The sequence below is a fragment of the Panthera pardus genome, unplaced genomic scaffold (genome assembly GCF_024362965.1).
Source record: "Panthera pardus isolate Hobbes unplaced genomic scaffold, ASM2436296v1 HiC_scaffold_15, whole genome shotgun sequence".
Taxonomy (NCBI): domain Eukaryota; kingdom Metazoa; phylum Chordata; class Mammalia; order Carnivora; family Felidae; genus Panthera; species Panthera pardus.
The window spans coordinates 26,317,798-26,345,310 of record NW_026526710.1 but is presented as its reverse complement, the minus strand read 5'-3'; the positions used below and the strand labels follow the sequence as shown (position 1 = coordinate 26,345,310).

The following is a 27,513-nucleotide window of genomic DNA, read 5'->3' as shown; positions in this document are numbered from 1 at the left end:
GTTGAATCAATGATTGAGAACAGGTCAGAAAGAAGTGTCAGGGGCCACACAGTTGGGCACTTCATCTCTCTACTTTTATCATCATGCTTCCTTGTTTCACTTATTGCCTCTAGTTTAGTGCCCACACATGGGGTATGACGTCTCTGGAGAATAACGCTTGGCCTCTAAGGAGGGAGTTGAAGGAGGAAGGTCTCTTGGCTACTCAGGGTGGGAAAGGGGACTCAGTAGTTAAATCACTCTCTACACATGCTCCTGTTCCCAGTCTCACACCTACCCATTCACTGTCCCCTGCCATTCCTCACAGGTTTTTGCAACAAATTGACTCACTGAATGATCTACCCATCTCTGCGGTGTTTTTCTAAGCTTCATCTCCTTTCTATTCTCCAAAAATCCACTGAGATGCACTGAGCTGGTCTCTTTGTTTCACACCTTGTAGGTTTGCACTTTTTCTAATCTTTTATTATCACTTCAGCAGGACTTTCGAAGGGGGAGCAATAAAAGCACAAGGCTAATCTACTATGCTTAACTGGAAGCCCAAATCCCTTGTCCTACAAACTAGTTTTTAAAGTATATGTACTACTAACTTTGTAACAGGTTGAATTTGATAATTGAAGCAACAAATATGGCAATATCATTAATGAGCCAAACATAAAATAACTATTAAGAATGTTGATTTTGTTGGACACGTACCTGGGTTTAGCTTAGAGATTGCTTTGATGACCATCTTTTGAGTCTATTGCACCTGTGATGCATAGATAAACCTTTGTTGTTGAACCAATCTTAATTTCTAGCTGTGTGTGGTAATAAAGATATTGGCTTATTCTCCTATTGGAGACTCCATTTTATGAAGTGGGTAGGCAAGAAACTAGCAGTTTTATTTTGACTAATAAACTTCAGTTTTGAGCAGTTTTGGATTTACAGAAAAACTGAGTGGAAAGTATAGTGGATTCTCATATATTTTCTCACCTTCTTTCCTCCATTTATTTTATTATTGACATTTTGTGTTATTATGATACAGTATTGTTTCTTTCTTTGAAGCTTTTTAAAAAATGTTGGGGCACTTGGGTGGCTCAGTCGGTTAAGTGTCTGACTTCAGCTCAGGTCATGATCTCGCAGTTCGTGAGTGTGAGCCCTGTGTCAGGCTCTGTGCTGACAGCTCAGAGCCTGGAGCCTGCTTTAGATTCTGTGTCTCCTTCTCTCTCTGCCCCTTGCCTGCTCCTTGTGCTCAGTCTCTCTCTCTCTCTCAAAAATAAATAAACATTTAAAAAAACCTTTAAAAATGCTTATTTATTTTTGAGAGAGAGAGAGAAAGAGAAAGAGAGAGAGAGAGAGAGAGAATGAGTGGGGGAGGGGCAGAAAGAGAGAAGGAGAGAATGAATCCTAAGCAGGCTCCACGCTCTCAGGGCAGAGCCCAACTCGGGGCTTGATGTCATGGCTCGTGAGATCATGACCTGACCTGAAATCAAGTCAGATGCCCAACTGACTGAGCCACCCACGTGCCCTGATACAATATTGGTGAGTCAATACTGATACTTTCTTATTAACTAAAGTCCATAATTTACATTAAGGTTCACTCTTGGTGTGAAAATGCAGGCCTACGCCAGCCAACTCCATCTTGTTCTGTGTCCTTCACCTTGACCATGCCTCCTCCCCTTGAGTAACCTCCCGCTCACCTGTTCAGACTTCCCGATCAAAACACGCCCCGGCCACCTGCGTAACAGGACTCCGACCCTTCCCCAGCCAATCGGCTGAGGCCATGGCCATTACCTCACCAACTGCCCCTAGACCCCAATAAAACCTTTGTGCTTTTGATAGTCGCTCTCTCTCCCCGGTATCTCACCACTGTGTTGGTGTAGGTAGGGGATTGAGCTCGAGCTAGCTCAAATAAAGGCTCTTTGCTTTTGCATCAGACTTGGCTCCCTGGTGGTCTTTGGGGATCACGAATTCTGGGCATAACAGGTGTTGTACATTCTGTGGGCTTTTACAAATGTATAATGACATGTATCAACCATTACAATGTCTATTCACATAGAATAGTTTCACTGCCCTAAAAATCCCCCATACTCTATCTATTCATCCCTCTCTCCCCAGAGCACTGACTTTTTTACTTTTTTTGCTTTTTCCAGAATGTCAGATAGTTGGAATCATATCGTATGTAGCCTTTTCAGATTTGCTTCTTTTAGTTAACAATATGCATTTGGGGTTCTTCCATGTCTTTTCAAGACTTGGTAGGTCTTTTTATTAATTATTAAATAATGTTCCATTGTTTGGATGTACCATAGTTCATTTATTTATTCACCTACTGAGGGACATCTTGGTTTCTTCCAAGTTTGGGCACTTATAAATAAAGCTGCTATAAATATGTATGTGTACTGGGTAAATACCAAAGAGCATAATTACTAGAGTTCAGTTTTCAAAATTGTTTATAAAAGTTTCATTTAGATACCATTTTGTACACTTGTGCTTGCCTTCGTTTTTGGATAACTGCATCCCTACATTGCCAACATGTAATTAATTCAGTTTACCTTAAGATTAAGAAAGGACATAAACAATGGTTATTTTTTAAGGTTACTGTAATCATACCTTTATATTCTTTAAACTATTTTTTAAGCTTATTTATTTACTTTGAGAGAGAGAGAGAGAGTGATCAAGGGAGGGGCAGAGAGAAAGAGGGAGAGAGAGAATTGCAAGCAGGCTCCACAACAGCATGAAGCCCAAGGTGGGGCTCAAACTCATGAACTGCAAGATCATGACCTGAGCTGAAACCAAGAATCAGATCCTTAACCAACTGAGCCACCCAGGCACCCTATATTCTTTCTTAAAAAAGGAATCTCTACCCCCAACATGGGGCTTGAATCCATGACCCTGAGATCAAGGGTTGCATGCTCTATGGACTGAGCTGCCCAGGTGCCCCTATATTCTTGAATATGATTTAAGATTGTCAACTTAGGTGATCAGAATTTGAGTATATGTCTCACACAAATCTCATGGCTTTTCACAGCCTTAACATGCTTCAGTTAACTATAATGGGTACTTTCTTTTTGAAAAAGCAATGCAGTATGGTTAGTGTGGGTTCTTTGTTTTATTTAGCAATATCTCAAAACAGTTTAGAAAACATTCTCTGGCAAGTGTCTTGGGCCCATCTTGATTTTTGCCACCCTTAACACAAATTTAATGATCTTTCAAGGATTTTTGAGCTTTATTTGTGGGGAAGGTAATACAGACAAAGATGTAGGCCTTGGGGCTTATAGGCTGTAAACTGCGATTACGCCCTGGGGGGTGGGGCTGCCCAGTTACACTGTTAGTGATAGAATTAGAATCCCTTTAAAATACATGAGTTCATGCTGATGTTTCTCATTCAACTCTAACTTTCCCAAGCCAGTCTTTATTTTGTTCTAATGTTAAGATATTTTTAAATTAAATTTTGTCTTTTTCAAACATACACAGATTTTTTTTAATTGCCTCCACCAAAATAAATTTAGAGGAGCTTCGTGTTAGTTAAATATCTTTTATCACCTCTTAGAAGGTGACTTTTTCCAAGCTAGCATCCATTTCCAAGACCTTCACCCCTCAAAGTCAATTTTTAAAGCTCAATTAATTACAACACATTTACACAAATCACACAGCTTTAAGTCACAGCTCATTGGCAGAAAGTACTCTTGTCTGAAAAAGCAGAGGTTTTAACTCACACATACTAAAACAGAATTACTCATAGTCAATAGTGATAATATTCAAACAGAGTGCCCATTAAAACAAAATTTTCCTGTAATTGGTCTCCCTTTTGTGGTCTATGGGAAGGATTTAATCTCTGAAAATATGAAGCTTTTTTCTTCTTCTCTTTCTCTCTCCTCCTCCTTAATTGAGGAGGACTCTCTCAGTTATTTTATACTGTAAACAAGTCCCTAGTTACCAGAATCCTGGCTTCACCGGTGGTGGTGGGGCGGGGGGGAGGTAATTTACCTGTACCTGTGGCGCCTTCTGTGTTTAATCTTTCATGGTAGCCATGTGTCTGGACTCTAGCCGTTTACTTCACTCCCAAGCCAGCTTTGTGAGCCAATGCTTTACCTTCATTTTTAATCTCTTTCTACATCTAGGGCAACAAATCCTCAGGACTGTGTGAAAGAATATCCTTCTAGTTCCACTGTGCTAAATTTTCTAGAAGGCCCTAGAATTCCCATGCAGCCAGATATCAATGTCTCCATTAGGCTGTCCTGACAGCTGGGAGGCTTCATTCTCCCTGCTTTTATACCACTTTCCAAATCCCATAATGCTGCCCCTGCCATTAAGCTGCAGTGGTCATATAAAGGTTTTGAACTGATTTCTGTCAAAAAAAGTGATGCCCTCAGATTTTAAAGAAAGCCAGCCTTCACTTTATTAAAGGACACAGTTGTATCGATGAGTCAGTCAGTTGCTTCTTGGAGCCCTCTTGTCCTACCCTGAGTTCAACAGCCTGTAGGTAGTAGGGTTACTAGGTGTGGAGAGTCCCTTTGGTTAGTGTTCCTCATCTTTTGCTGCCAGGTGCTGCTTGATACAGAAAAAAGAGGCTACCAGCCCAAATCCAGAGCATCTAACTCCTCTGTTAGCAATGGATTCTCATGTCCTTTGTACTAAACAGATAGATCTCAGAGCAACTATAGAAAGTCCATCTTCTGGCATCTTTATATCTTGTACTTCCCACACAATGTCTGATGTCTAAATGCAAATTCACAGCCTTCCCTCCAGCCTGATAGCTCCTGGTGACTCTTCTGGATGAATGCAACCGTCTTCCATGTGGCTGTCCAAATCAGAGGACTGGAGGGCATTCTGAGGCCCATTACCACTGTTGTCCTGGAGAGCTTCCAGATAGTGCTTCTTGTTCCATGTCCACCACACTACCTTGGCCACATCCCCATGATCTTGCCTTTAGCCTCACAAGACAGCCCTGCTGTGAACCATTTCTCAGCCACTCTCTCCACAGTAGTTGCCGTGCACACCCATGTGCTGTGTCTGTGTTGGGTTCTGTGGCACAGCAGTAGACTCTTAGTGCAGATTTTGCCAATGGCAGAGACTGATATCAAACAGACATTCTGTTAGTAATGTGTGAAGAATGAAACAGAACAGAGAGGTGGAGCAATGGTGAAGGACAGGAGTGATATGGGATCCTGTTCAATCTCAGTTGGCAGGGGAATGAAGCAACAGAAGCAGACAGCCAGGGTTGGGAAGTTGTCGGGCAGCTGAACTCTAGGACAAGAAGATAGCAAGACTGGAACAGTGCATGCAAAGGTGAATGGTAGGAGGAGAGCATTTGGCTTGCTGGAAAGCTACAGGGAGGCCAGAATGTGCCAGGAGCACAGGAGAAGGTGAGAGGAGAGGCCAGAGAGGTGAGCAGAGGCTATGTAGACTCTGGGAAAGACTTTGGGTTGGATTCCAAGTTAGATGGGAGCCATTGGAGGTTTTGAGTACATTCTCATCAGGTACCATTCAGGTTGCCTGTGAGAAGAGACCACAGAACAGGGAAGTTAAGGGGCTGTTATAATTGTCTAGGTGGGAGAGATTGGTGGCTTATACTAAGAAGGTGGTGGGGTGCCGAGAAGCAATCAGATTCTGGGTGCATCCACCTGAGTGTCTATCCAAACTAAGTCCATCATCCAGCCAGGGTAAACTTTTTAAAATTGAATCATGCCATATCACTCCCCCTTCAAATCTGAGCAGGAGAGTGAGTGAGGACGCCTGCCCACACCACCCACAAGATACTGCTGTCAACTCCAGGTTACCTGGTGGGGATGCAGGGCTGAAGAGCTAGGCCTTCTCATTTTCCAGGAGAGGCAGAAATGTAAATTTTTTTGTGTGAAATCTTCCAAATCATACCTTTTAAAGTAATGAAGTTCAAATGAGACCTGTCATTGAAGTTTTGACTTCAATTCATAGGAGGTAGTTGCCAAGTTTGCTGGATGGAAAAAGTGATAGAATGAGTGGGCATTAAAAATATGAAACATTTATACAGTTTAGGCACTTTTTAAAAATGTTTATTTATTTTCGAGGCGGTGGGGGGGGGGCAGAGAGAAGGGGACAGAGGATCCGAAGCAGGCTCTGTGCTGACAGTAGTGAGTCAGGTGTGGGGCTTGAATTCATGAACCGTGAGATCATGACCTGAGCCAAAGTCAGACCTTAACCAACTGAGCCACCCAAGTGCCCCAAGTTTAGGCATTTTTTTTTATTTAAAAAAAACATTTTAAAAAAATCTTTACCCATTTTTGAGAGAGAGACAGTGTGAGCAGGGGAGGAGCAGAGAGAGAGGGAGACACAGAATCCAAAGCAGGCTCCAGGCCCCAAGCTGTCAGCACAGAGCCCGATGCAGGGCCCGAACTCAATGACTATGAGATCATGACCTGAGCCGAAGTCGGGCGCTCAACCGACTGAGCCACCCAGGCGCCCCCAAGTGTAGGTACTTTTTTTTAAAATTTTTTTTAACATTTATTTATTTTTGAGACAGAGAGAGACAGAGCATGAAGAGGGGAGGGTCAGAGAGAGGGAGACACAGAATCTGAAACAGGCTCCAGGCTCTGAGCTGTCAGCACAGAGCCCGACGCAGGGCTCGAACTCACGGACCGTGAGATCATGACGTGAGCCGAAGTCGGACGCTTAACCGACCGAGCCACCCAGGCGCCCCAAGTGTAGGTATTTTTAATATTACTGTTAGTCTTCAAACTTTTCCCCTGACACAGCTGAGGAAAAGTGTGAAACAGTGGTAGTGATTGTGACAGGAGGGGGGTAAGGGGAAGAAGGTGGAGGGCAAGCTTCCAGGGAAAGTAGGATATGTCAGGCTTTCTGAAAGGGGTGGGATTGAAGGAAGCCTAATGACAGCAACGTCCTCACATGGTTATGATCACCAGGCACTGTCTATGTCCACCACTAGGTATAAGGACAAAGACAGGGAGGGCAAATAACTCTAAAAGAGGACTGGATTTGCAGCCTTAACTTCACATGATGTTGTTCAGAGGAAGATGCTCTTGTTGCCATCAATGATCAAGAGTTAGACACTTTACTCATTATGAATGACCAATATTAAAGCATCTATAGTGGTTTCATTATAATTTCACTATAGTGGTTTCATTAATTTAAAGCAATTTTATTAGCTTCAACTATTTTTTTCATTTAATAACGTTATACTACATTAGTAGGAGGACATGTGTGTCCTTATGTGATATTTTAATGTTAGAGAGGCCAGGACAGGTAACCACTGTGGGCAGCCAATTTCAAGATGTGGAGATGTGGCAGGAAGATGTGGGCCTGGGATTCAGATGCCGGATGCAGTGGTTGTATGATGTGCGCACATCATTTAATATACGTGAGACCGAAGGTTTACTTTTAAGGATGAAATAAATATGTAACTTCTTAGCATGGTGCCTGTGTGCTCATATGTGCTCAATAAACAGTAACTGGCACAGAATTATTTTAACATAATTGGTCTATTTCTTCCTCTGGTACAACAAAGATTATTATCAGAATTTCTAATGCTTAATGTCCTGTCGATACTTTGATATACTATACATAATACACTGTTGGGCATTGACACATCACCCACTCAGCCTACAATTCACTGGGTCCTTGAGCATATATAAGACTAAGATGAGTTTTTTTTTTTTTAATTTTTTCTTAACATTTATTTGCTATTGAGAGACAGAGAGAGATAGAGCATGAGCAGGGGAGAGGCAGAGAGAGGAGGAGACACAGAATCCGAAGCAGGCTTCAGACTCTGAGCTGTCAGCACAGAGCCCAATGCGGGGCTCGAACTCACAAACCGCGAGATCATGACCTTAGCCTAAGTCAGACGCCCAAACGACTGAGCCACCCAGGCACCCCCAGGACTAAGATGAGTTTTAAGACTGGTTTGGAAAGGCAGCTGCTTACTCTGTGTGATTACAGGGACATAAGGAGGTTTATCCAAGAATATTTCCAATCAGCTTACTGATGTCTGAAAGGTCATAATGAGGAATTAATTTATTTAACTTCATTTCATGTTAATTAGTCTCCCTGGATTAAACCTTACAGCCATTTAGTGTGAATGATGTTGTTAGTGCTTTTTCTAGAAAGGGCATGGATGGGGGAATGGGTGAGGCATGTAGGGAGAGTGACACAGGGGACAAGACTGTGATGCTGGGGTGGCTGATGCAAACTTTGCCAACTACAAGAAATCCCCGAGAAATTCAAGAAATCCCCAGCTCACGGTCCCCCAGATTTAATCTGGACATGGCTAGCCACTTTCTTCAGGCATATAATTTACAGAAAGTTTCAGTCTCTGAGCTAACCAAGACCTTATTTATACATTGTGGTTTGTTTTCAGGTTAAAGTTACCACTTACTACTGTCCCCATACGTATATAAATTGGTATAATCTTTCTGGAAAACGATTTGGTAATATGCATCAAGAATAACTTTGAAATACTCTTTGACACATTTATTCAACTTCTAAGAACACCTTCTAGAGAAATAATCAGGAATTATGAAAAAAGGTGTAAAAAATGTTCATATTGGTATATTATTTATAGGCACACACACACAAAGAAAGAAAGAAACATGATTCTCTAACAATAGAGGAATAGTTAGACAAATTATGGTACATCCATGAAATAGTAACCAGTGTCTTAAAATATGTCATAAAGAAGTCTTAATAACTTGAGGAAATGCTTACACTATAATGTTAAGTGAAACAAAGAAGGTTACAAAGCAGCATACAGTATCACCTATGTTGAGAGGGCTGTTACTGCTCTGCACAGGCACTGAGCTTGGTGCTGATTCCATGCCTGGGACAGGTGCGGGGTGGGGGGCAAGGTTTGAATATGGCTGACATGGCTAGAGTGAATGTTTACTGGCTTTTTTTGAGAGAGAGAGAGAGAGACAGAGTGCATGAGCAAGTGGGGAAGGGGCAGAGAGAGAGGGAGAGAGAATCCTAAGCAGGCTCCACGCCCAGCGCAGAGCCAAACTTGGGGCTTGATCTCACAGACAGTGAGAACATGACCTGAGCCAATAACAAGAGTCAGACGCTTAACCTACTGAGCCACCCAGGCTATTTATTGTTCTTGACTAAGCAGTGCTCCTTCTGTCTTCATTTGGTCTTAGAAACACTCTTTTCTCTGTGGAGCCCATTACACAAGGGTGAATACAAAACTTAGCCCTGACCAATTAGTGCACCCCATTTTCCTGCTTTGGTAATTTGATCTTGGGTGAACATGTGGTCAGCCAGGCTAGAGTTCTCCTAGGACCTTGGGATAGATGTAGTTTTTCACTGGGGCTGTGAAACTGCTGACAGGATGGTATGCTGCAGCAACTGGGGGCCACTGCTACACTATGGGGAGGCTTTAACTGAGAATCAGACCCAACTGAAGCAGTAGAGAGGGAGTGTGGCATGGAGAGAGACAGACGGAACCATGACATTTTCCTTGAAGACCTGGCTTCAGACCTGCCTAAAACTTCATCTGACACTTGAAATTCACAGATAAAGTGAGCCCAAAATTCCATTTTCAGTGTCACTTTCCTTTTTCAAATGTCTTATCATTTGCCATCAAAAAGAACCCTGTTGAAAAAGAACTTTGAGGTTTTAGATGCTTAGTCGTAGGCTATTTGCAATTGGTGGCTAAAATGAATTCACAGATATCAGTTTGCACTAACCAGACTACCATATCCAAGAAGGTGACCAACCTGACCTAACTGGTGAAAGCCAGACATGACATTGGGCTGGGTTTTGGGCACCAGACTGCAGGAGGGAGCTGATCAGCCAGGAATGTCTGGAGAAGAGTGGCCAGGGTGATGAGGAAACCCAAGGCCACAGCACACAAGAGATGATTGGAAGAACCACTGCTGCCTGGAGAAGGAAAGCATGGCAGGCAGGAAAGAGAGGATGTCCTCTTGCTTGGGCACAAAGAGCCAGGGAAATGGGAAGAAGCCTGCTTGGACCCTGGTCTCAGCTCAATGCAAGACCCAGCTTTCCAAAGCTCAGCATGGGCCACAGGGTTGCCCAAGAAAGCAGTGAGTTTGAGGACAGTTTGAAAACCACTTGGCAAGAATGTAGTTGAGAGATTTCTGAGACTGGTTTACCTTCAGGGCACTTCCCCAGGGATTTTAACATTTTATAAAAATGTCAAGCTATTGGCTCCTTCTTTAATTGAGATTAGTTGGCAGCTAGCTGAGAACAAGTTGCCTGCTTAACATTTTTGGCCTAATCAAGGGTTGGCCTTGATTCTAAATGTTTTTTAATCACTCCTTCAGTGGCCAAGTGAACTGAAGGGAGGTTCTTGCCCAAAACAGCTGAAACAGAATGAGTTGAGTTTCTACCATTCCTCACAGTCCTTGCTCTTCCAAATCACACTTACCCATTTTGGCTTTCCAGTGTTTTTGGTGGATGAAGCCACCATGGCCGTGGTGGGGTGGGCCTGGCCTGAGATTTCACCTGGAAAAGACAGGATGAAGATAGTGAGAGCTGGAGCAGCCTAAAACACCCAGGTTTTTTTTGTTTGTTTGTTTGTTTTGATTTTTAAATAGGAGCCCTCTTTTTCCTGAGCTGTCAAATACTCCTATGGGAAATTTGAGTCCAGTGAATAGACTTCGATTCATAGCTACAGTCCCAGTGCCTGGCTCAGGGCCTGGCACATAGGAGGACCTCAACCAATATTTGTTGAATGAAAGCGTGAAAGGTCTTAAGGGACCTCTGAGATCATCTAGTCTGAGTCTCTCATTTTCTAAAAGAAGCATTGTAGCTTAGAGAGGTAAAGTAACTTGCTCACATCTGCACAGCTAGCCAATGGCAGAGCTGGGTTTCCTGATGATGTTTTCTCCTTTTTATAAGGGTCTTAAATGGAATGATGAGATTTTTTTTTTCTTTTTTAAATTTACATCCAGTTAGCATATAGTGCAACAATGATTTCAGGAGTAGATTCCTTAATGCCTCTTACCCATTTGGCTCATCCCCCCTCCCACAACCCCTCCAGTAACCCTCTGTTTGTTCTTCGTATTTAAGAGTCTCTTATGTTTTGTCCCCCTCCCTGTTTTTATATTATTTTTGCTTCCCTTCCTTTATGTTCTCTGTTTTGTCTCTTAAAGTCCTCATATGAGTGAAGTCATATGATACTTGTCTTTCTCTGACTGACTAATTTCACTTAGCATAATACCCTCCAGTTCCATCCACGTAGTTGCAAATGGCAAGATTTCATTCTTTTTGATTCTGAGTAATACTCCATTGTATATATATACCACATCTTTTCCATTCATCCATTGATGGACATTTGGGCTCTTTCCATACTTTGGCTATAGTTGATAGTGCTGCTATAAACGTTGGGGTGCATGTGTCCCTTTAAAACAGCATACCTGTATCCCTTGGATAAATACCTAGTAGTGCAATTGCTGGGTCAGAGGGTAGTTCTATTTTTAGTTTTTTGAGGAACCTCCATACTGTTTCCCAGAGTGGCTGCACCAGTTTGCATGGAATGATGATATTTTTATTTATTTTTCATTTCTTCTAACATTTTAAAAATAATGTTTATTTAATTATTTCGGGGGGGGGTGAGGGGCAGAGAGCAAAGGAGAGAGAGAGAATTCCAAGCAGGCTCTGCTGCACTGTCAGTGCAGAGCCCAACTTGGTGCTCGATCTCATGAACCACAAGATCATGACCTGAGCCGAAATCAAAAGTCGGTCACTTAACTGACTAAACCACCACTGTGCCCCCATTTTTGCTTTATTTAAGTAAGCTCTATGCCCAATGTAGGGCTTGAACTTATGACCCTGAGATCAAGAGTCCAATGCTCTACCAACAGAGCCAGCCAGGTACCCCTGAAATGGTGAGATTTTATTTTATTCATATATTTATTATTAAAATTTTTTTCTGTTTATTTATTTTTGAGAGAGAGCAAGAGACAGAGCATGAGTGGGGAGGGGCAGAGAGAGAGGGAGACACAGAATCCGAAGCAGGCTCCAGGCTCCAAGCTGTTGGCACAGAGCCCGATGTGGGACTCAAACTCCCGAACTGTGAGTTCATTACGTGAGCCGAAGTCGGACACTTAACTGACTGAGCTATCCAGGTGCCCTGAAATGGTGAGATTTTAAAATATTGCTTTCTGCATCAGTCCTCGGCTTGTCCTTACATCTGAATCTGGCTCTGATTTCTGACCCAGAAATGTATTGGGTCTTTGGGAGTTAGCCAGAGCTGTTCCAGAAGCTCGTTTAGTGTCCATAAGAGCTTGGTGTCTGGTAGCTACATACTCAGCCCCTTCAACCATCCTTCTTTTCCGTTTGAGAAATGATTGTTAACAGGGGGTAGGACCACGCAGGACAAAACACATTTGATTGGACAATGTTTTTGTATTTTAACTTACTATATTAGTTTTAAGTTGCCAAGTAACAAATTAACCACAAATTTAGTGACTTAAAACAATACCCACTGATAAGCTTGCGGGTCAGAATTCCAGACCCGGTGCAGCTGGTTTTCCACTCAGGGTCTCATATGAGGCAATTAAAGTATTAGCTGGGTGGGGTTCTTATCTGAGACTTGAGAACCTCTTCCACGCTCACAAGATTAAGGCAGAATTCCCTTCCTGTGGCTGTAGGATCCATATCTTGGCTGGCTATCAGCAGGGGCTTCACTCAGTTCCCAGAGGTCTCCCACACCCCTTACCATGTGGCCCCCTCCATCTTCAAAGGTGGCACTGGAGATGCTTCTCACTTGGAATAGCTCGCAATGCTTTTTTTTTTTTAATGTTTATTTATTTTGAGAGAGAGAGAGAGAGAGAGAGAGAGAGAGAGAGTACGCACACATGAATGGGCGAGAGGCAGAGGGAGAGGGAGAGAGAGAATCCCAAGCAGGCTCTGTGCTGTGAGCGCAGAGTTTGATGTGGGGCTCCATCCCATGAATACTGAGATCATGACTGGAGCCCAAGTCAAGAGTTGGCTGCTTAACCACTTGAGCCATCCAGGCGAGCCATGGAATAGCTCTCAATGCTTTGAATCTCTGCCTTCCTTTTCTGCCTCCAGCCAGAGGAAGCTGTTTTTCAAGGGCTCATGTGATTAGGTTGGGTACCCCTGGACAACTTCCCTATCTGAAAGTATAAAGTAACCCAATACCAAAGGCATCACATCTTTCTATTCAAAGGTTCCACCAAGGCACAGAGGAACATTGTGTGTGTGGGGGGGAGGGTTGTTCTGTCCCCCACACCTTTAATAAACATGTTCCCCTATTTTCTTCTTTCCTTTCTCCTCCATTCAAGCAAGTAACTTGCCTTGTACTTCAATGGATTAGCAAGACAGGTGGTAGGTTGAAAACGGAATAGCCTGGGTTTTCCTGGCTTCTGATTTTCAAAAATCCTAGGCTTCTAGTAGAGCTCAGGGGATGCCTAGGGAGGTAAAAAGGAGAAGGATTTGTGGATGAAGACAAAGTGCTTCTAGGATCAAATCAAAGAACTTCTAGAAGCAAATGGAATTGTAGGCAGGAGCAAGAAAGATGTCTGTGTCCAAGGGACAGGAGTGGTAAGCTGCTGCATCTCAGGTGGCCACACAAATGGCAACAATGGATGGCACAATGGAAATATTTGTGCCCCCCGCCCCCAGTCCCACCATTCCCAAATACCCAAGCGTGGTGCCAAAATTCGGAGAGAGGGTGGCTCCAAGGACTGGGGTTAAGTTTCCCACCAGCTCTGTAGAATGGACTCTTAGGGTCAGAAATTATATGGAGTAGTAGAAAATAAAATTACATTGTTGCACATCTGGGTTTGTGGACTGGGATTCGTACTTCATACATAAGAAAAAAGATGGGATGGCACTTCAGGAAAAATGTGCTAAAGAGAGTATATAGACGTGTAGATTCAGAATGTGTGTATGTATGTGTGTTATGGATATGGATGCAATAATAGCAATATTTATATACACATGCACATATATCAGAATGTAAATGCACATATATACCAGCTGTGTTGACATATATCCACATATATATTTTTTTATGTAGCACTTTATTTTTTTTACTTTTAATATTTCATGAAATCATTGCTATGTAACGGACAGCCAATTTATGATTTAAGCTGAAATTAAACGGAATGCCTAGTTCTTGAATCTGATGGATTGAATTGGTTGGAGCAGAGAACCCCCTGAGAATGGGGTCCATAATCCAGACCTCAAGTCCCGTGATATGTTCCCAACTCTCCAGGTAGAACAGGTTATAAAAGAACATTATAGAAGCTTCCATGGGGCATTGCCTTATTGATGGAAACATGCTATCAGATACAGGTTCTTGCTTTCATGCCCATGTTAACATGTCTTATGGGTGAATGAGCCTCATGTTTTCTTCATCACCAGCTAGACATTCAGTCAGGAGAAATGAGTCGAGACCTTCTGTATGGCAGGGGGAAGGTCTGTGAGGTGTTTGTGGGGATAGTAGAGTGGGTATAGTTCCTCTCTGATGCTCCCCCGTCTGAGAAAGGTGGTCTTGCTACTGAGTCACCCACCTGACAAAAGGCCTCCTACATCCAATAAATCCCCCCTTTTCAAAACTTTCCATTATAGTGCATAACACATATATAAAATACACTGATTTTAACTGCACAGCTAATGAATTTTTATACATGCATACACCCTTGCAACCATACCCAGATCTACCCCTTACCCTCCAGAAGGTTCTATTTTGGATCTTCCCACTTAATACCACCCACAGGTAACCACTATCCTAACTTCTATCACTGTCATTTAGCTTCTCCTGTTTTGGAGCTTCACATAAATAAAATCATACATTAGCATTCTTTTGTACTTACCTTCTGTCACTCAAATAAGTTTCTGTGACACTCATCCATGTTGTGTGCCAGCAGGTTAAAATTTTTGAAACTGCTGTGTGATCTCCCATTATATGAGCGTACCACAATTCATTTATTCTTTATACACTGATGGACATTTGGATTGTTTCGAGTTCTTTTCTTTTTAATATTAATGAATAAACTGGTATGAATATTCTTGTACTTACCTTTTGGTGGACATCCACACACATTTTTGCTGTGCTCTTCAGGGAGTGGAATTGTGGGCTATGTAAGCAAGTTCTACTTGTGCTATGTCCTTGCGAACTTTTAAAATTGTCAATCTTTTTAATTTTTGCCATTCCAGTGGGTGTGCTATTTCATTATGGTTTTAATTAATATTTCCCTAATGAGTTGAGTACATCGTTACAGGTTTATTGGTTATTTAGTATCTTTTTTGATAAAATATCTTCTCAAGTGGTTTGCCTGTTGGGGGGGGAACATCTTTCCTTAAAAAAAGCTAGATAGAGGAGGTTATGTTCTTTGCAAACAACCGAATACTAGCTAAGATAGGGAGATACATAGGTGTCTGATTCTTAGTCAGGTTAGATCATAAGACTCTTTGTAAGTGATACAGAATCAGGGCTTCCATGAGAAGCACATGGAAGGCCATTGAATCTGGGGCTGGCAGGCCTGGCAGGTAAGCAGGAAAGCCGACCATGAAGTGGGCAAGAGGAACTGACTGGCACATACAGGGACAACCTGAAGCCCATGAAGGCGAACAAATCATGTCTGTCTTTTGTCCCTTCAACTTCAACATCACAGGCAACCTGTAGAAGAGGCTACCAAAGGGCTATGCACACTGCCATCTGACACAGGACCAGGGTAAGGGGACAAAGAGAGAGCAGGTCAGGGATATGAATGGGCTTCACAGTGCGTTATGCCCCATGCTACCCTGTTGCGTGGGTGCAAGGGTGTATGCATGTATAAAAATTCATTAGCTGTGCAGCTGGGCAGGGGTACCAGCCACTGCTTCACTTCCTCTGACAGCATCCCTAACCTGTATTTTAAAAAAAGATAAAAGAAGACAATCTAGATGGTACAAATAAACTTCAACATTTCATGAAATGGACAGTTTCCTTTTGAAGAACTGCAAAATGGGGCAAAGGCAAGAAGCTTTTATAGGATTAAGTATAAAGAAAAAAGAAGAGACAAATGGGAAATATTTGATGGGCTTGTTTGGGATGAGAAGGCCCAGTGTTGGCTTGGCATTTGGGGACTGGCTGACTGGACATACTGCATTTTGGATCAAATGCTGCATTTACAGGGACATGAAAGTTATTTAAGCTTTTCGTTTGCTGATGAGGCACCCAAAGCAGGAGTGGCTCCATCTTGGGCCTGGAAATTTATTTCAACACCTAGAACCCCATAGGAGGGGAATTCTGGGAAGTATGGTTCCAGCATGGCTAAATTGTCAGGGTATAAAGTCACCAGAGAGCCTGTCTTTGCTGGCAAGAAAAAGGACTAAAGGGAGCTAATATTTATGGAGTACATTTTGGGCCAGGTACTGTGCTAAGCGTTGAACTTGACAATGAAGACCCTAGTAGAGAGCTGCCTGGACCATATGTCAGGAAAGCAATGGAATAGGGTGGGGCCACAGTGGCCACTTTACACCCAGCTTTTGATCATACATCACATCCTGAAGGCTGTTGAGATGCCCTGCCCTGGTGTGGGTTACTTGAGACAACCTGGGCACCAGAAGAGGCAGAAGCTGTGAACTGCTATAGCCTTTTCATACTAAGGAGATTTTACTATACTTTAATCATTGTAAGTGGTTTGAAAATACACATGTCATTGCCCAGGAATTGTTCCATCATTTTTTAAAAAAGATTTTATTTTATTTTTTTAAGTACTCTCTACATGCAGTGTTGGGCTCGAATTTAACAACTCCAAGATCAAGAGTCACATACTCCACTGACTGAGCCAACCAGATGCCCCATTTTCCCATTATTTTTGTTAACTGATGTATAGATACCATACATGAACATGTCTGGATGGAGCATCTGTGAAGTAATCATTTACATTTTTTTCCCTTGCTGTATTTTTCCTTTTCCTCTACCTACCCCCCTCTCTTCAAGGAGAAAGGACAGATACTGTTTTTGTTTTTCCCAGGAAGAGTATTGCAGCAAGGCTGAAAGCAGAAGTTGTCTGCAAAACGTTTTCCTTTCTGTCTTTTGTGATTTTAAACAGAAGGGGAGTAGAATATACTACCCCAAGATATGCTTCTTTGGCATAAAGAATTATTTTAGACTGATTATTTTTTTAAGGCAACAGACAAGAGAGAGGCTCTGAAAACCAGGCAGTTACCCTTTTGTAAGAGACATTTACATGTATAAGGCAAATCTCTATTTGTTAGGGTGTCTCCTCTCTGTACTAGGAAGAGAAGGGTGACTCTAAATCTCTAGAAACTGTTCTCAATGGAGATGGCAAGGACTTAAATATACATAACAATCCTACATTTGTTTACTCTGCTTTTCCAAGTCTCATCCCATAACTGGTCTCCCCCTACCAACATCTTTTGTCTTTAGCTGGAGATGTTATTTAAGGTCAGGGCTTGGGCTTTTAGAGAGTTACTCAGTTTTCCTGGGTCTCTCCCATGTATGGGGTCGGGGCAGGGGGTTTGGTACATTACTAAATTTTTTTTTTCCTCCGGTTAATCGGTCTTTTTATTACAGAAGTATCTTAGCCAAGAGCCTAGAAGGGTAGAGGGAAAATAATTTTTCCTCCTCCATAAAACCTCCACCCATAGAAGAGTAATATTTGTAGGTCCGGAAGCAGTGGGGACAGCAGGATCCCAAAGAGAATAATATGTATGTACATAGGGATGTAGCCAACCTCACAACAGACCCTGTGAGGTAGGACTTACTATCTCTGGTTTACAGACTGAACTCTGACACAGTTTGATGGTGCAGAGTAGTAACATGATGAAACGTGCCTATGCCATCATTGAGAAGTATGAGACTAATCCTTGTCTCCTGGAGCTGAGCTCATCCACAGATTTTGGGTCTAAGTATTTAGCTAGACTGGGACTCTCACTTCCCTAGAAGAACCTACAATGCAAGCTTCTCTTTCTCACTTCCTCCTCTCCATTTCTTATTTAAATTAAAAAGTACAAAGAGAAGGAAGGATCATTTTGAATAGTTTAAGTTTCATCTAAATGTTATGCATGAGATCCAAATAACAAAATTATATTCTCTGATTCATATGTATTTTGTGGTCAGTTGGGGCCCTCAGAATCTCTTTTTTCAACATTTGCTCATTGTGGTGTCTAAATGTGGTGTCTCTCCTGATCCGATGGGGTCCCCGATTGGGTGGAAAGAATTCACCTGAGGCAAAACAAAGCAGATAGAAATTTACTGAATACACTGCAAGGGAAGGAGTGTGGGGGAACTGGACTGCAGAGGAGAGGCTGTATGCAAGGAGGCAGTGGGTGGAGGGTTGTTTTAAAAGGGGGAAGATGAGGAGGTATGGCGATGTATGGAATTTTCCCTTTTTTGGTAACTGTGCCTGGTTGTATGTACCCCATTGGTTAGTTAGGGCTTATGAATATTTTGCGGTGGGTCCCTGATGGACCTGTCTGTATGCAGTCAGGGGTCGGTGTGGGCCCTTTCTATATCCCATGGCTCTTTGCCTAAAAGTGGCCTCTACACTCATGTTTGCCCTTTCTATCTTTGTCTCCTTAGATAATTGACCTTCTATGGAATAAATATTGTTGGTATATAATCGACACCAGGTAAACTGTAATGGATTTATACTGAGAAAGAATTTTTCTCACATCCCATTACTTGAAACCAATTTCAGTTGATTTCTGCCCAAGTAAAAAGTGATATTTTACTTCAATATTATTTACTTTTTTATCCCAATACTAGGCTCCATTCATTCCCCAAATAGCTCTTGAATCCTTAGTGAGGGTCAGGCATAGTTCTGTGTGTTGGGAATACACAAAATCCACTATTTTGAGCAAAACAAAGTCCTGGTATCCTGTGCTTCAGTCTGGGTCCTTGGAGGGAATGTGATGGATTATTAATGGGCAGGGTAAAGCTAACATAATTGTGTTGAATTTTACAGAGAGCAAACATATATCTAAAGGCCTCTAACTCTCTCATTGCCATAATGTGTGTGTGTGTGTGTGCGTATGTGTGTATGTGTGTAGGGGTATGAGAAGGAACAGCTGAAATGGAAAACAAATACAGGGAGGACTGAGTGGAAAATGCAGGGACAGTTTCCTGTCATGGCTATTTTCTAGAAATAGAAATAGAGCCCTGCAGTTTCTAGTTATAAATTAAAGAAGACAAGAAAAGGCAATGCAAGATGAGCTAAGATTCATCATAAATGATAAAACTGAGGTTAAGATTTTAAAACTCAGCTCTCAATTTAAAAAGGTTAAATTATACACAAGGAAATCATGCACAAGTGAAATAGAAGAACAAATTGTTCATGGTCTTAGAAAAAAACATTTTCTTCTTCATTGTCCCTGGGCAGTTTCTCATTTAGAAGGAAAAAGTTATTTTTCTTTCTACTCCAGGAGGGCAAGAATAGTTTCTCCAACACCACAGCTTCTGAGCTGCTATGAGTGTGGTATGCATTCATGTACATGAAATATAAACTAATAAGTATATACTTGCCAGATTTGGATAACCTGTATTAAATATTTAGTTCACTGCTCATTTAATGAAAGTTTACCCTAGCAGCCAGATTTAAAGTTGTCCTTGTAGTCTAAATGCTCCTCTGTCAGCCTAGGACCTGGGCATTCTCTACAGGCGCCAGCACAGTTCCTGGCCTAGAATAGATCCTGTCCCTTGTGGCTGGGCTGAGCTTAACTGAACTGGATGTCAAAGCTACTGTAGGTAGGTGGCAGTATGGTTCAACTCCCGGCTTTTTGTGTAACCAGCCAGTTAGGAATTTTAAACCCATCTCTTTGTGGTCCAGGAACAAGTAACCGAAATCTTTTATAGCCTCAACTTTCTTGTCTGCAAAATGGGAAAGTATTGGCTGTCTCAGTTATTGTGAATACTAAATAAGACAATCTACTTAGTGTGGGACTTGGTACAATTAATGGTAGCTACTATATTACATATGAGGAATGACCAAATTCTACATAGCAATTACTGTTAGTTGAGGAGAGCAGAGGGCTCTTTAAAGAAAGCTGAATTAAGCTCCTGCTTCACTAACCAAAATATTACTGACAAATTATTCATAGTTTTCAAAAGATTCTCTTCTCTGACATTACAGGAAATTGAAAATTAATTTAATTAGCTGCACCTCTATTAGATCCTGCCTGAAATCCCAGGTTAGTATATTTTGGTATGTCTGCAGGGGTTTAATTTGGGCAGAGGGGAATTATCTAATTTTGGCGACTCTAATAAAATTGGGTTAAAATGCCCTATGCTAAGGCAGTACCCAAACTGCTTGGCTGTCAATTCTACTACTGCTGGAGGACAAAATACATTTTGTATGCACTCAGGTAGAGTTCAAGTCCTGAACGGCTTTCAGAGGAGGAGAGCTGTAGGTCCTTTAAGGAGAAAGGGTCGTAGCAGGAAGAATCCGGATGACCTTCCATTTTGGAGCCATTGCCCTTTATAAAGGGTGGAGAATCCTTAAGAGGGTGACTACGTGGGGTCAGGAGGAGCCCGGGCCGGGCTGGCTCAGCTAGGATTCATCGGTTTCACTACGTGTCCTGCAGCCCTACTGTATGTCTCGGGACTGGTGTCCAAAGACCCGCTGCCTATTGGGCACTGATAGCCCGCGAGGTAACTGGCGCAGGGAACAAGTCGGCCTGCTCTCCCCAGACCGTCCTTAGCCCGCCCCGGCGAGCCGGCTCCTCCTGGTGCGCCAGCCAGCCTTCTCTCTGCACTTGGAGTTCCCCGTCCGGCCGGCGGTGGGCGCGCGCCCCACGAGGCCCAAGCCCGCTGCCGTGTGTTCTGCCTGCCCGCCCGGCTGAGCCTTGGGGTCCCGCGGCCTCGGCGCCCACACGCCCCCAGCTCCTTGCACGCAGCCTGCAGAGGTTGGTGCGGCCCGTGAGCGCGGGGTCGAGGCCGGCCCACCAGCCGCCAGCACCGCGGCCCCCGCCACCCCCGCGGCCTGGCCGCACGCCGGGTCCCCGCCGCGGAGGGGGATGGGGAGGGAGGAGAGACTGGAGGAGTTGGAGACAGACACAGCCTCGGCGAGCACAGTTACGGCTGGAGACAGACGGCGGCGGGAGGCGGAACACTTCCCTCCCTCCGGCGACGGGAAGCGGGACACCTCCCTCGGCGGCCGCAGCACGGTCTCCCTCTCCTCCCCCCTCCCAGAGGCTGCGGGCCAGGCCCGGCGGGACAGGCAGGCGAGTGCGGCTGGCCCTGCCTGCCCCGCGCGCCGCCGCAGCCGGCCGGGGATCCCCTGCGAGTCGGGGAGGAGCCGCCGCCGCAGCCGCCGCCAGACAGGCTGCGAGTCCCTGGGAAAGTGAAAGGGGGGCGGGGAGCGCGGGGGAGGCCCGGGGGTAAGGTCCCTGGCTCTTAAAGAGACCTGGCGCACCGCGCCGCGCTCCCCGCCGGCCGGCTGCGCGTCCCCCGCCGCGGCGGCCCCGCATCCCGCGCCCCTCCCCCGCGGCCCGCAGGGCCGGTGGCCGGGCGAGCCGCACTGCAGGCGGTCCCCCGCCACGGCTCCGGAGGGGCGGCCGCAGGTGAGTGCAGACCCGAGGTGGCTGCTGTGGTCTCGGCGTCTGGCCCAAGTTCAGCGCGGCGCGGAGGCGGGGTGGTGGTAGTGTTGGTTGGGGAGGGCAGGGGGCGGAGGACGCGGGGACAGGACGCTCAGGGAACGGGACGTCCGCGAGCCTGCGCCGTCGGCGGGGGCCAGAGGGAGCTGCCCAGCCCCGCGGGTCCTCCCCACCCGGACGAGTCCCACAGAGACGAGTGCGCGAGGTCTGAGGCAGTGTAGCCGGTGGGCACAGCGGCGTCCCGGCGCGCTCGCCCGGGCCGGGTGTGGGGAGGGCAACCTCGCACTCCCGAACGGAGGCCGGGCCGCCTCTGCTTGTGTGCTCCGTTGGAGGAACGTTGCCGACCTAAATCTCAGTGCCCGGCGCGGGGTGTCCTGCGGTCGCAGGATTTAATTCTGCACCCCCGGGAGGCTGGGGTCAGCGCCGAGGTAACTGCCCAAACTAGGGTCTCGGTTCCCTTGGGCCTGTCAGCGAACCACTGCAGGCGGGGGGACTGGAGGTCGGCGGGAAGCAGGAAGATTGTGCAGGACCTTCCTGGGGAGTTTGCGGGAAGAAAAAGGGGCGGGAGCGGGCCTTACCCTGAACCCTGCATCCCGCTGCCGGACACCCCGCAGCCCGCGGCTCGGAGCCCCAGCACCCCGCATCTCGCGCCCCGCGCCCCGGGGGCCCGCCTCACCCGGCGTCTGCTCGGGTCCCCCCGCGCACGTTGACGTCGGTCGCGGGGCCGCCCGGAGCTCCCGGCATTGGCTAGGAAGTCGATTGTCTGGGGCGGCTGCTATTACACTTAGGCTGGGTCTCCGAGCCCCGGAGGAAGCAGGCGTGTGTTGAATTTCTCTTTGACCCTCACGGTGGAATAAACAGGAAGCGACGAGCACCCAGCCCGGGCTCGGCACTTGCCTTTGTTGTGGGGTCCGCTTTGCTCAGTCGCCAGGAGGCTTCCCCGCGACCCCTACCGGGTGCGCCGCCCGGGGTGGCGTTGGGGGCGCGCCCCGTAAGTACGCGACTGGAAGACAGTGGGTTCTGTTCAGGTTAATTCAGTGTGGTGACGGAGAGGGCATTTGCTTGTTTCAAAACTTTTTTTTTTTTTTTTAACTGGAGAAGGAAGAGGCTTCCCTTTGAGGCAGAGATTTTCGGGAGGAAGACGTGGACGCGTGGTGGGTGGGTGGCACCTGGAGAAGGCGCGCCAGTGCCCTGGTTCTGGGTTTAGCTGGCGGGGCACTGTGTCGCCGGTCAGAACAGCGAGGAACTCTTTAAAGTAAGCAGGGCTTCCTTGCTCCTAACCGGGCATAGGAATGATTGCTGAGTGGCATTGGCCACGTAAGCTAGCTTAATTTTTGTTTTCCCCAAAGAGTCTTTTAATTAGCTAGAACTGGATAATTTTGATTTGCTTCTTTTCTCTTTCTCTATGTCCCAACTATTCTCTTGCCTTTCTCGCTTTGCAATTACTTTGGCAACTTATCCCCAGACCCCACTTATGATTCAGTGCTGCTTTCTAAATGTTAATTAAGATTGTGGTGGGTATTCATTGATGACCTACTATGTGCTAGGCATTGTGGGCTGTGAGGTGAGATGAGCTGTTACAGAATGTTGATTCCGAGAGCTACTATTAGTAAGTTTCTTGCAGTGGAGGTGGGTAGAGATGATGAGCAGCCTTGGTCCTTAAAAATATGTGGGTCCTGTGGCTGATGTGGAGGTTGGTGCCTTCCCTCATGGCTAGTACTAGGAAACTTCCCTTTAAAATAGCCCTTTCCACTTGTTTGGCTAGCCAAGAAAGCTTTTCTTCCATTTGTATCTCTCCTAGAGCTTCTGGATTGAGCTCGGAATTAACAGGGAAGGTTCTGTAGAGTCTGCTCTGAGAAACTGCCATTGCATCAAGATATGTTCTGCATTTTGTATAAAACTATTTAGTCCTTTCTAATATTTATATTGAGTTTATGGTCATCTGTACGTCTGCCTTTGTACTCTACACAGTTTTCTCTTGCAACATATTCTTTATGTTCAGTGAAGAATCATAATGTCAAACTTGAGTCATTACGGAGACAAATGAGATCTGAATATTACCCATGCACATATATTCAGTTATAATATTTGGTTTCCTATCGACCTTGGAATGCCATTTGATGGCCCTTGCAAAGCAGTGCTTTTTAAAACATAGGGGTAAATTCCTCATGATCTTTGGAAGCTTAATTCTTTTAAGAGCTTCATTTTGCTGTTGACATTGAACACACTGTTAGGAATTAGGGCCAAGACTGTAAATGCTGGTAAGGATTTGCTGTAATGGAGTTAGTTGTAGCTACCTTCCTCCCTTGTTTTGAAAGACCCTTCTAATTTCTTAATGTTCTTTTATTGCCCCGGGAAGAGTTTGTTGTCACTGGCCATGGTTCTAGTTCATGTAGGTTTGTATTTACTATGGAGAAGACTTTTCCCAGCAGGGTTTTAGGGCTGTCTCTTGGATCCTTCTGGTTTGCATGACCACGGTCCTGCAGAGGAACCCAGCCAGTGCCACCTGCTTATTAAGGGATTTTGTGCCAATTTGTTGGCACATAATTTGAGAATCAAAGTCCCTCCCCCGCCTTGTCCCCCGCCAGAGTATATACATACATAGACAGATATTTCCCCCTAACTGCTGACGGTGTTCTAAGAATAGTTTTCTTGCCTGGCGCTCTGAGAGCAAGGACCCATCTGCAGAGGTGTTTACAATTTGGGACTGTGCTGTAGTCTTGGTTGACTTAGCAGCCTGGCAGAACAGCCTTGTAGCTCATGGGACACTGCCTGTTTTTCATCTGGGCTGCTGGAGGGGCAATTCCCAGCTGGACAGGGGAACATAGGTGAGAATGACTTTTGCTCTATGAGGGTAGTTTCTGTCCTGATGTCAAGTGGAGACCCCTAGACTCTGTCTAGATCCCTTCACTGTAGCCTAGCTAGCAGTCACCCTGTGGTCTAGGCTTGAGATGACTGCTCTATGTCATCATGTAAAACCCAAGTACTCTCAGGGCTGGGGCAGTGACACGTGCTGTTGTGGCTGGTCAGATCTTTCTGGTAGTCCTTGCCATATTTCTTTTCACCTTTCATCATCTAGGCTTGTGGAGTTTCTATGATGTGTCTGTCCTTTTGGGTAAGAGTTAGTAGAGAAGAAAGAAAACTCAAGGAGCAATAGCTGTAAGAAAGATCATTCCATATTAACCTGGAAAGTTTTTAGAAACATTAAACATACTTGATGTAGACACATGGGTATTAAATGTAAACAGAAGCAAAATCTCTATGTAGTTCCATCTTGCCCTTTTCTCCCTTCTTCCTTCTCCCCTTCTTCCTCATTCTATCCTTGCTCCCTTCTTCCCTTCCTGCCTTCCTGTCTCAGAAAACTCTTCTGGAAGCCATTATTTTTTGGTGTCAAAGTGACTTTCTGCCTACATGGGATTTGTTAGTCTAGAATTACACCTTGACCTATATTATGGGTGTGCATGGAACGTAAATCTTAAGTTTTAAAATAGGAATGTAAGGCTTCTTCCTACTATTTGGAAATTTAGGCCACAAGACCTGCCTACATTTTAGGGAGATTTTTTTGTGTGTGGCATTATTCACTTTACTGTTATGCAACTAAAGCAAACAGTCCCAAGCACCTGTGCTATTAATTGCTACAGAAATATTGGATTCATATTCCCAGTGACTATTGTTTTTTTCCCTCTATCATAGGAGGAATTGAAAATAGTGTTTGTGTTGTCTCTTATCCATGTGATTTAAGTATGGATTGTTTTTCTCTGAATTTCCACTAAAAATGGCACTTTGGCCTTTTAAGCTGTTTTTGTGAGGACTTTTCTTTCCACCAGGCTTGTTTTCCAGATAGGTCTTGGAAATTACGAAGAACATAGCTATAATTTCTCTCTTGATTGGCAGCTGAGAGCTTTCCCGGACAAAAATAAGGCTACACTGTGCCAAATGGTTGACTTTTCTAGAATAAAAACTCTAAAGGGTATGCAAAAAGTCCTCTGGTTAATATATTGGCATTCCCAGAACCCACTAAAACTCCGGCAGCCTTCCAGACACCACTTAATGAGGATGCAGAATGTCTGGCTCAAATCCCCATGAGCAGAAGGGGGTGGGGAGCTGATGTCCACACCCTTTATTAATTTTTAATGACTGTACTTTTGTTTTGCAGATTTTGCTCCGTACCCCCCTCATGACTGACCCCCACCATGCCACCCCCCTCCCCCATCCATTTATTTACTCATTTACTTGGCATTGGAAAAATGTTGAGACTTTCAAGGTTAAGAATCCTGCTGAGGGATCATTTCTGTTTGCATAGGTTCTTTTGTTGTTGCTTTTCTTTTTCTCCCCTCCTCCCTCTTTTTTAGAAGAGGAAGAGAGAAAAGGAACAGAAAAAGAGATGACAACTTTTTTTTTTTATGATGCTTTATTGTCTGCTGGAGGAGAACCATTTACGAAACTTTAAGTTTGTCAGACAGTTTATATGACAGTGCAAGTTGGTGCTTGCCAAGCTCCAGACAGATTGCTAATGTTACATGACAGGGATAAATAAATTACCGCTGTCTGCAACACGCTTGCACTGCAAACGCACTCTGCAGCCGGCGGTCGGGCGCTGCGCACCCAGGGAGCCTGTTGGATGTGCAGCTGGGAGGAAGGCCTCTGCCTATTGCCTAGAATTCTGTGACTTGGTTCGGAAATGAAAAGGGTGTGTCTCTCGCTTTTATTTTTGGCAGTGCTGCAGGGCAGCAGAATGCACGTAGCAGCTGTGTGTCCTTCGTTTTGCTAGGCAGCTCTGCCCCCTCGCCTTGCCCTTCCCCTTCCTCCTCTCACCCCAGCACATTCTTGCATGTGCACCATGGGGCATGGCACCTAGTCTTCCTCCCAGGGACCTGCTGTGGAAGTAACTAAACTTTGTTCTCAGCTGCTTAGGCCCTATGTTTTCTCAAAGCCAAGTTTCAAGCTGTTTACGGTTGCGTTCTTTCTGCAGGTGCAGACACTGAGAACAAATTGTCTGAGATAAGTGTATGTGTGCTGCCCTGGGAGGGGGCTGGGTGGCACTCCTTGGGCATAATGTACTTTCATCTCTGGCAATTTGGATAGTCAGCTGGCAGAGTGACAGGTGTAATGAACTTAATGGTCTTGCTCTAGTTGTTAGCGGACACACTGCTCATATTACAAAGCCACCTCCTAAGTTGGGCCCCTGCCAAATGACTTACTCTTCCCTTTGCAGACAAGATTCAGGGCTTGGACTACTCCAGTGACGTTAAGGTCAGGAATTGGGTAGGTGTGAGCAACATCTGTGTGTCCTCATCCACATGGTCCCTTTCTCTGCAAAGTAGAGCCATTGCATCCATTTTGCAAAAAGAATCCATCCCATCTGCCCCTGGCTAGTCATCTCTCCTTGAGAGGTGTGGCAAGCATCCTCTGTGTAGGTGTGTGGACTTCTTGCCCCTGGCATTCACAGAATGGCAGGTTTCCTGCTGTGCCTAGTCAGTTCCTGTGCACAGCCACCATTCTGCAGAAGTGGGCTTGGGCCTATGGCTGGTGGAGGCTCAACCAGGCATTGTTTTCATTGTCTGTGGCCCCACAGGCCTGCAACGTCTGCATAGAGTTGGGGAGGGGATTTCCATAGTAAAATCTCACTGCTTCCGGAAGGAAGGCAAGAGTGGAGAGCCCACGGCAGGAGGCCAGGCTGCTTTTGGAAGGGCTCCTGGACCTCTGGCGGGCCCTCCTCCACCAGGGTACTTGGTCACAGAATAGTAGCAACAGTTCCAAACACTTGCATAGCACTGACTATGTGCCAGGCTGCTCTTAGTGTTGCACACATATGAACTAATTTAGTCCTTAGTGCAGCCCTCCTGTGACATCTGTACTGCTACCATCCCCAGCTTTCAGGAAGGTAATAGGAAGCCCGGAAATTGCCCAGTCACACCTCTTGTAAATAAAGGGTGGAGTCAGTAGGAGGAAGCCCTTGCATTCTCTCTTTTGGGGTCTGGGCTTTGACTCCAGGCTGCCTGAGGCTGGGCCCAA

General features: G+C 45.0%; 1 protein-coding gene and 1 long non-coding RNA gene across 14 annotated transcripts in view; one reads left to right on the top strand and one right to left on the bottom strand.

The window, feature by feature from the left end:
* Window positions 1-3,062: 3,062 nt before the first annotated feature.
* LOC109257616 (uncharacterized) lies at window positions 3,063-22,258 on the bottom strand. Of its 2 annotated transcripts, none has more exons than XR_008422204.1 (4): window positions 22,175-22,258; window positions 10,349-10,425; window positions 5,754-5,926; window positions 3,063-5,469 (listed from the first exon to the last, which is right to left on the bottom strand). It is a non-coding gene; the product is annotated as an uncharacterized LOC109257616 (long non-coding RNA). The 2 variants fall into 2 exon arrangements; XR_002076056.2 differs by having other exon boundaries at window positions 5,848-5,926.
* Window positions 20,789-27,513, top strand: part of LDLRAD4 (low density lipoprotein receptor class A domain containing 4) — a 447,577-nt gene continuing 440,852 nt past the window's right edge. For 4 of the 12 annotated variants that reach the window (XM_053902347.1, XM_053902355.1, XM_053902354.1 and 1 more), the window contains exon 1: window positions 20,863-21,465. The gene's annotated coding sequence lies outside the window, so the exon portion shown is untranslated. Of the gene's footprint in view, window positions 20,809-20,858; window positions 21,466-21,598; window positions 21,927-22,374; window positions 22,490-22,727; window positions 22,754-27,513 lie in introns of those variants that run through there. The other 8 variants (XM_053902346.1, XM_053902356.1, XM_053902344.1 and 5 more) reach the window with 6 other exon arrangements.